We start from the raw sequence: 8372 nt of genomic DNA, 5'->3' as shown, positions 1-8372 counted from the left end.
GTACTGCTGCTTAGTTGGCTATCTATGAGGACACCTAAGTCCCTTTCCAATACAGAATCCCCTAATATTACCCAATTTAGTAGGTAGGTGTTATTTTTGTTCTTGTTACCACAGTGCATTACCTTACACTTGTCTGTATTGAAGCGCATTCTCCATTTCGTTACCCATGCTTCTAATTTAACTAAGTCGTTCTGAAGTGACTCAGCATCCTCCTCCGTATTTATAGCCTTACAAAATTTGGTATCATCTGCAAAAATTGACACCATGCTCTCTAGACCTTCTGTTAGGTCATTAATGAAAATATTGAACAATAGCGGTCCTAATACTGAGCCTTGTTGCACACCACTTTGAACTTCAGTCCAATTTGAAAAAGATCCATTAACCACAACGCGCTGCTCCCTATTATCTAACCAATTTTTGACCCAAGTGCATATTGTGCTTCCTAGCCCTATTTCTTGTAGCTTGGAGATATGTTGCATGTGTGGTACTGTGTCGAAAGCTTTGGCAAAGTCTAAAAAGATTACATCAACCTCTTTACCCTGATCGAGGTATGCACTTACTGTTTCATTAAAGCCAAGTAAGTTGGTTTAACAGGATCTGTCCCTCACAAATCCATGTTGATTCCTTTTAATGACCTTATTGGCTTCAAGGAACTTCTGAATACTATCCCTTAGAATACCTTCCAGTACTTTCCCCACTATAGATGTAAGACTAACTGGTCTATAATTACCCAGTTCAGCTTTACCTCCCTTTTTGAATATAGGCACTACTTCGGCTATACGTCAGTCTTTGGGAACCATACCTGATATAACGGAATCCTAAAAGATCAAAAATAGCGGTTTTGCAAGTTCAGAGTGAAGCTCCATTAAAACCCTTGGGTGAATTCCATCGGGACGCGGTGACTTATTAAACTTTAAATGTTTTAATTGGTCACAGACTACCTCCTCACTTAAATAAGTACCTATCAGTGGGATATTTTCATTATTGAGATTGTGTGTTAGTCCCTGAATTGGGTCCTCTCTAGTAAATACTGTTGAAAAAACTTATTTCGTGTGTCCACTATGTCATTATCATTTTTGATTAAGACTCCCAACTTGTCTTTTAAAGGGCCTATACTCTCTTTCTTTAATCTCTTGCTATTAATGTATTTAAAGATTTTTTTTGGATTCGCTTTGTTTTCCCTTGCTACTAGTTTTTCAGTTTCTATTTTAGCCGCTCTTATTTCTTTTTTGCATATTTTGTTACAGTCCTTATAGTGCTGAAATGATTCCGCATTCCCGTCAGATTTGTATTTTTTAAATGCTCGCCTTTTCTTGCCCATAAGTTCCTTTATCTTTTTATTAAGCCACATCGGTTTATGATTTTTATTCCTTTTTTGCTGCTCGTAGGAATAAATTTGACAGTATTTTTAGCTAGCAGTGATTTTAATACATCCCATTTCGCCGTAGTATATTTTTCCTAGGAACAAACCTTCCCAATCAATATCCCTTAAAGTTTCCCTCATCATTTCAAAGTTGGCTTTGCTAAAGTTTAGAGTCCTAGTTGAGCCAGTATGGGACTGTTAATGAAAACTTATATTGAATGTGACCAATTGTGGTCGCTGTTTCCTATGGGCTCCCCTACTATAATACCTGATACCAATTCCCCATTGTTTGTTAATACCATGTCTAAGATTGCATTGTACCTGGTAGGTATCTCAATTAGTTGAACTAAGTAGTTATCATTAAGTGTTTTTTTTAAAATATTACCCCTAGCAGTGTCACATGAATTGTTTTTCCAGTTTATCTCTGGATAATTAAAATCTCCCATCACTACTATGTCACCTACTCCTGCTGCTCTTTCAATTTGCTTCAGCAACAATTCCTCATCAGATACATTAATACCAGGCGCCCTTTAGCATACACACAATACTAACTTTTTTATTCCTTTTTCCCAGCATGCAATTTCTACCCATAACGTCTCGACAGTGTCTACAGTCCCCACCTGCATATCTTCCCATATATCAGGTTTTAAAAATGGTTTTATATAAAGACACACCCCTCCACCCCTTTTATTTAGTCTGTCTCTCCTAAACAGCGTATAGCCCTCTAGATTGACTGTCCAATCATGAGATTCGTCCCACCAAGTTTCAGTAATACCTATAATATCATACTGTTTGCTTGCTGCAAGTATTTCTAGTTCGCCCTTTTTACCAGTAAGGCTTCTAGCGTTCACATACATACAACTAAGATAAGTATTTCCCCTTGCGTTAGGGACATCATTCACCTTATGTAGCAACAATGACCCGTAATCGTTATTAGTGCTTTGGTAAAACCTCTTTTAGTACCCATGTTAATACCCTTACCGGCTGCTCTTACCCTCCCTCCCAACTTCTTCCCCATTTCGTTTACTACCGCCATCCCCACTATTCTCACTGCATGACCCATCATTTCTAGCTAAACCCTCCCGCCAGGCTCCTAGTTTAAAATCTCCTCCAACCTACTAACCATCCTACCCCCCAGCACCGCTGCCCCTTCCTCATTCAGGTGCAATCCATCACAACAAAAAAGATGGCGCCTGAGAAGTCCGCCCAGTGTTCCAGGAACACAAACCCCTCTTTTCTGCACCAATCCCTAAGCCACACATTTACCTCCCTAATCTCCCTCTGCCTCCCTGGACTAGCACGTGGCATGGGTAATATTTCGGAGAATATTACCTTAGATGTCCTTGCCTTAAGTTTCTTGCCTAAGTCCCTATAGTCTTTCTTAAGGACATCCCACCTTCTGCTAACTTTGTCATTGGTGCCAACATGCACCAAGACTGCCGGGTCTTAGCCCCTCCCAACTATCTATCTACCCGGTTCGCGATGTGCCTCACCTGAGCACCCGGGAGACAACAGACTGTACGGCGATCATGGTCCCGGTAGCAGATTACCCTATCTGTCTTCCTGATGATAGAATCCCCTACCATCACAATCTGACTAGGTACCTCACTATCTTTTATCCCAACTGCGCCAGAGCAACCGCTCCTCTGGATGCTAGAGGGAACAGTCTTCTCCAGCACCGTCATTTCCTCACTATCATCCTCCGAATCCTCGCCCAGTCGTGCAAATTTATTTGGGTTTGATAGTTCGGAGATGTCGATCCTCCCCCTCTTTTTCTTCCTTCTAACTGTGAACCAGCTGGCTACCTGATTATTCTCTACTACCTGTGACCCTTCCTGCAGCTCCTCCACCATTCTATCTAATCCTTGCTCAAGATTGTGAATCTCCCTCAGTTGCCTAACGTTCCCTCCCACAGCCTAACCCTAATCCCAACATCCACAGCCAACATTAACTCTCATGCTCGCAGCCTAATCCCTCATGCCCGCAGCATGATCCTAATTTCCCCTTCCCACAGCCTAACACTCGCACCCACAGCCTAACCCTAACTCTCCCATCTGCAGCCTAACCCTTGTGCCCACAGCCTAACCTTAACTCTCCCTCTCACAGCCTAACCATCACGTCTGCAGCCTAACTCTAAACCTCCCGCTGCAGCCTAACCCTCATCCCAACAGCCTAACCCAACCACCCACAGCCTAACTTTCGTGCCACAGCCTAAACCTAAATCTCATGCTTGCAGCCTAACCCTAACCTTCGCATCCACGGCCTATCATATGTGAAACTAGAGGGTTAAAAGCACCATCAATGTGTTTTGAAAACTTTGTAATTAAAGTAAGGATAGATGTAGGACAAGCGATCATGTGACTATATAAATTAATTTCTATTCCGAGTAATACCAGCGCTATTATGTGCTCCAAATACCCGGAAATTGGACAGCGATGCGGGTCACAGTGAGAAAGTCATCATATGATCATAGAAAATGATGTAACGCATCTTCCGTCACTAAGATACACATTGGGGATATCCCTAAGTGCGGAAGTGACGCGGGTCACGTGTTTATACCACGTTACTAAGCAACTCCTATTCTGAGGAATACCGGCGCTATCATGCGCTTAAAATACCCGGTAATTAGATAGTGATGCGGGTCACAGTGAGAAAATCTTGTGACCGCATCTTGTGAAACCGATGCAACGCATCTTCTTCTATCAGTGTTTTCATTGGGGATGTCCCTAAGTGCGGAAATTACGCAGGTTATGTGTCTGTATCCCATTGCTAAGCAACGATGATACTCGGCACTACTTAACCCGGAATTTTTTATGCAATATTCTAAAGAATAAGTCACATGACCGTTTAGTTGTATAGTAACCCGGAAGTAATTTTTACGGGCTTGATCGTATAATGTCGTCTTAATAAAAATAACATTCAAAATACAAATTGTTAGAAATGAGTCTGTGCTGCATCCCAATTAGGGTATTATGTCTTTATGACTGTATATGTTTTGTGGAACAACTTGGCTAATTGAGATGGATGGATTGAACAGGTGCTGGCTAATTAGCAGCCTATTAAGGTTATAAATACCCAGTTTTCATACCTGTCAGATCACCTTTGAAAAAGCTGCAGGACCTGCAGCGAAACGTGTTAGGTGCCATTCCAGATCACCCATCATTCATTGGAAGCTGCTCCATGTGTGCCCGGACCATCATTGGACTTTTTACATGATTGTGCAGAAAAAATTGGTGAATGGATTTGCCATTGGCGACATTTCACACCCACTCTGCACTGAGGACACTGCAATCTGGTGAGGATTTAGGACCCTGGTATCACCATCCACCTAAAGGGACTTCATTCAGGGGACTTCACCTCCAGCGGCAGCTCTTCGGTAATGTTACATCAGGACTGTGCCATCAGCCATTAATCATTTATTCCTTACATCTATCTGCAGTCCATGTTTATTAAGGAACGGACACTACCATTTAAGCAGCTCTAACTGGTGATTCTTGATGTTTTTATTCTGTATTTTATTTGTAGCTAAATGTATGCAATCAACCTGTTTTTATTAAATAATTGTTCTTTGACCTTTCAATCCATCCATCTTTATGTACCACAATTTTACTTTATTTCCATTTCCATTTTATTTTCACTGCTTTTCACGCCAAGCACTGCTATCTTGTATTATTGTGTATTGTTTTTGGCTATCGCACAGGATTGACTAATCCTGTTTCTATAGCAGCAGCAGAATTAGAACAACAACCCACTTTGCGCCTGATCCCAACCTTGGTTAAATTCTTTAACCCTAACCCTTGCGCACACAGTCTGACCCTCCCATCTGCAGTTTAACCCTAACCTTTGCACCCACAGCCTGACCCTAACCATCTCGCCCACAGTTTAACTGTCACCCCAGCAGCCTAACCCTCCCACCTACAGCCTAACCCTTCCGCCCACAGCCTAACCCTCGCACCCGCAGCCTAACCCTAACTCTCCCACCCACAGCCTAACCCTTGCACCCACAGCCTAAAAAAGCATTACCCGAACCCTCACATCCACAGCCTAATGCTAACCTTCATGCCTGCAGCCTAATCCTAACCTCCCCTGCCCACAGCTAAACCCTCAAACCCTCAGCCTAACCCTAACTCTCCAACCCAAAGGCCTGAGCCTCACACCCACAACCTAACCACTGTGTCCACAGCCTAACCCTCCCTCCCACAGCCTAACCCAACCCTCGCATACAGAGCTAATCCTAACTATCCTGTATGCTGCCTAACCCTCATGCCAGCAGCCTAACACTAACCCTCCAGCCCACAGCTTAGCCCTCACCCATAGCCTAACCCTAACTCTCCCGTCTGCAGCCTAACCCTCATGCGCACGACCAGTCCCAAACCATCGCAGCCATAGCCTAACCCTCCCGTCTGCAGCCTAACATTAACCCTTGTGCCCGCAGTTTAACCCTTGCACCCCCAAACTAACTCGAACATTCCCACCTGCAGCCTAACCCTTGTGTCTGCAGCCTAACCATAACCCTCATGCCTGCAGCCTAACCCTCGCAGCCGCAGCCTTACCCTAACCCTCCCACCTGTAGCCTAACCCATGTGCCTGCAATGTAACTTTAATCCTCCTGCCCACAGCCTAACCCTAATGTTGAGAATGCTGAAAATGTCGGCATGTTGCCTGTCATTACGGTACCTGTGGACATTCTCATTGTTGACCTTTTGACTACATCCTGCTAGAATAGCATTTATGGGTTAGTATAGCAGGTTAGGGCTACTAGGGGGAAATTTACTAAGAATCACTTTTGGGTGATTAAGCAAATCGCCCTTAATCGCCCTTTATTACTGGACCAAAAACCGCACATTTACTATCCAGCATTTTCACTTATGTCTTTGTCTTCGGAAGGTGTGTTTATGTTTAGTCACATTGTGGCGTATGCGCTTTGTGTCGATTTCAGTGCTTTCATATGGGAAGTCGCTGCAGAATTCATAGTAGAATGCATCACAAGTTGCACTCAAACACAAATGCAAACACGCCGCCACTTGCACCGTTAGTCGCTCCTGAATTTAGTGTCACAAGTTCCTGAAATGAGACCTCAGCCCATTCCAACTGGTCAGAATAAAGCATTCTACAGTGACATGATCATGTTGCTATATAAATACGCCCACAAACCACCGGACCACGTGCATTGGTGATGCTTGTGGTGGAGTGTGATTGAAGTGGTTGCACTGTTGTTGGAGAGGAGAGTTAATTTTGCGATTGTTGCCTGGGATTGAAAGCTGTCTTGTTTTTTTGTGTTGTCTTGTTTTTGTCCTGTGTCATTTTAAGTTTTGTCTTGTCATTATTTGTGTTTGTTCTGTGACAGTGTTTTGTATGTGTGAGATATGTGGTGGAGGAGTTTTTTTTTCTTTGATTGGATCCGATGTAGGGAAGGAGGTGCCTGTTGCTGCTATAGAGTGGGATGATGATGATGATGATGATGATAATGAGGTGTCTGTGGGCAAGACAAAGCAGACCCATTGTGCACTTTAAATATGAGGAGAATGTGGCCCTGGTCAAGGGAGTCATGTGCCATTTTAAATACCTCTATGGTTGCTACTCCTCCAGGACCAGTAGCCAGAGGAAGTCTACTCTGTGGCACCAGATCATGGTGGAGGTTAACTGCTTTGGCACACTGAAGTGCACTGTGGAGGTGGGCAAATAGCACTTCAATGACATAAAATGTTGCATGAAGTGTAAGATGACCACAGAGTCCATGCTGAAGGGCAGAGTATTGATGGCTTTTCCTTTCAGCAGGAGTGGCTGGAGTACGAAGAGCCACCATGAGATATAATAACCCCAGAAGTGGTTCAGACGCTCCATGTACAGGACACAGATGCCCCACAAGAGCAGGGTGAGTAATGTGCTAATGCTAACCTTTCTCATATTTGGTTACTTACTGGGCTCTGTGTATTTGCAAATTTGGCTTGGAATAAATCAGCATTGTACACAAAATCGGCAAAATACTTCATAGTAAATTTTTGTTGGGCTGGAAATGTGAAATAGTTTTATGTCAATATATATGTTTCCACACAGCCATTTTTGTATTTGTAGACCTTCTTGTATTTGTTTGGTTTTTGAAAAAAAACTTTACCTTTATTAGGTAAATCGGGGGAGATGAATGAAAATGTAACAACCTTAGCACAACAAAATATTGGTCGCCTCACTGAGGCATCAAGTTGGGCCAGTAGTAGTGGCCACCCTTCACCTGCACCAACGCCACCCAGGTATGGGACCCAGGCTAGAGGTGGTGGTACTGGTCCTTGTCGCTCCTCATCGTTCCCTAGCTGCTCACCTAAAAGAAGACATTGACAACATTTTCTGTAATTAACCTATTACAATGACATTATTATGCTTGCTCTAAAAAACTTTTAACATTAATTTGTGTGCTTAAACAAAAGCAGTTAATATTTTCTAGTTTTGTGAGTTTATTAAAAATAATTAAAAAAATTGTTGTGGTGTCCCAAAACAATGTTAAAACAATGCTGCATATAAAACATTGTTTGGAAAATTGTGTTGTTTGAAGCATTTAAGGCTATGTTGGCCTGATTATTGCATATTTCATCATTAATATTGTAAGTATTTGTATGTGTACTTTAAACTTACAGTATTTTTACGCTGACAAAAGCATTCTTGGCTGATTTGTTCAGCTGGACAAATTCCTATGTTTTATTGTTATTTTTATGGGTAGTACCAACCAAAATTATTTGTATTTATGTCTAAGAGCAAATTGTGCCATAATTTAAAAAAAAATAAACACCACTTAATGTGTTTTGAGTAATAATATATGGTGGCAGTGAACAAATAAAACCTGTTGTACTGTACATCAGTTTTTTGTTTGCAGATATTTTTTGTGACGTGTGAAGCCTATTCACATGCAGTTAGTTTATTGTAATTGTAATATGATTTGGTGTACGGGTTACAAATGTGTTAGTGCACTAACATACTGTATCAGTGAAAGTGTATCAGACAAACACATTCATATACT

General features: G+C 42.2%; 1 long non-coding RNA gene across 1 annotated transcript; it reads left to right on the top strand.

Moving 5' to 3' along the window:
- Positions 1 to 5261: 5261 nt before the first annotated feature.
- LOC134965435 (uncharacterized) lies at positions 5262 to 8129 on the top strand. The gene is made up of 3 exons (XR_010188359.1): positions 5262 to 6098; positions 7142 to 7238; positions 7488 to 8129. It is a non-coding gene; the product is annotated as an uncharacterized LOC134965435 (long non-coding RNA).
- Positions 8130 to 8372: the final 243 nt, after the last annotated feature.

Source organism: Pseudophryne corroboree, chromosome 10, assembly GCF_028390025.1.
Source record: "Pseudophryne corroboree isolate aPseCor3 chromosome 10, aPseCor3.hap2, whole genome shotgun sequence".
In the NCBI taxonomy this organism is placed as follows: Eukaryota; Metazoa; Chordata; class Amphibia; order Anura; family Myobatrachidae; genus Pseudophryne; species Pseudophryne corroboree.
This window is presented reverse-complemented; position numbering and strand designations above follow the sequence as displayed.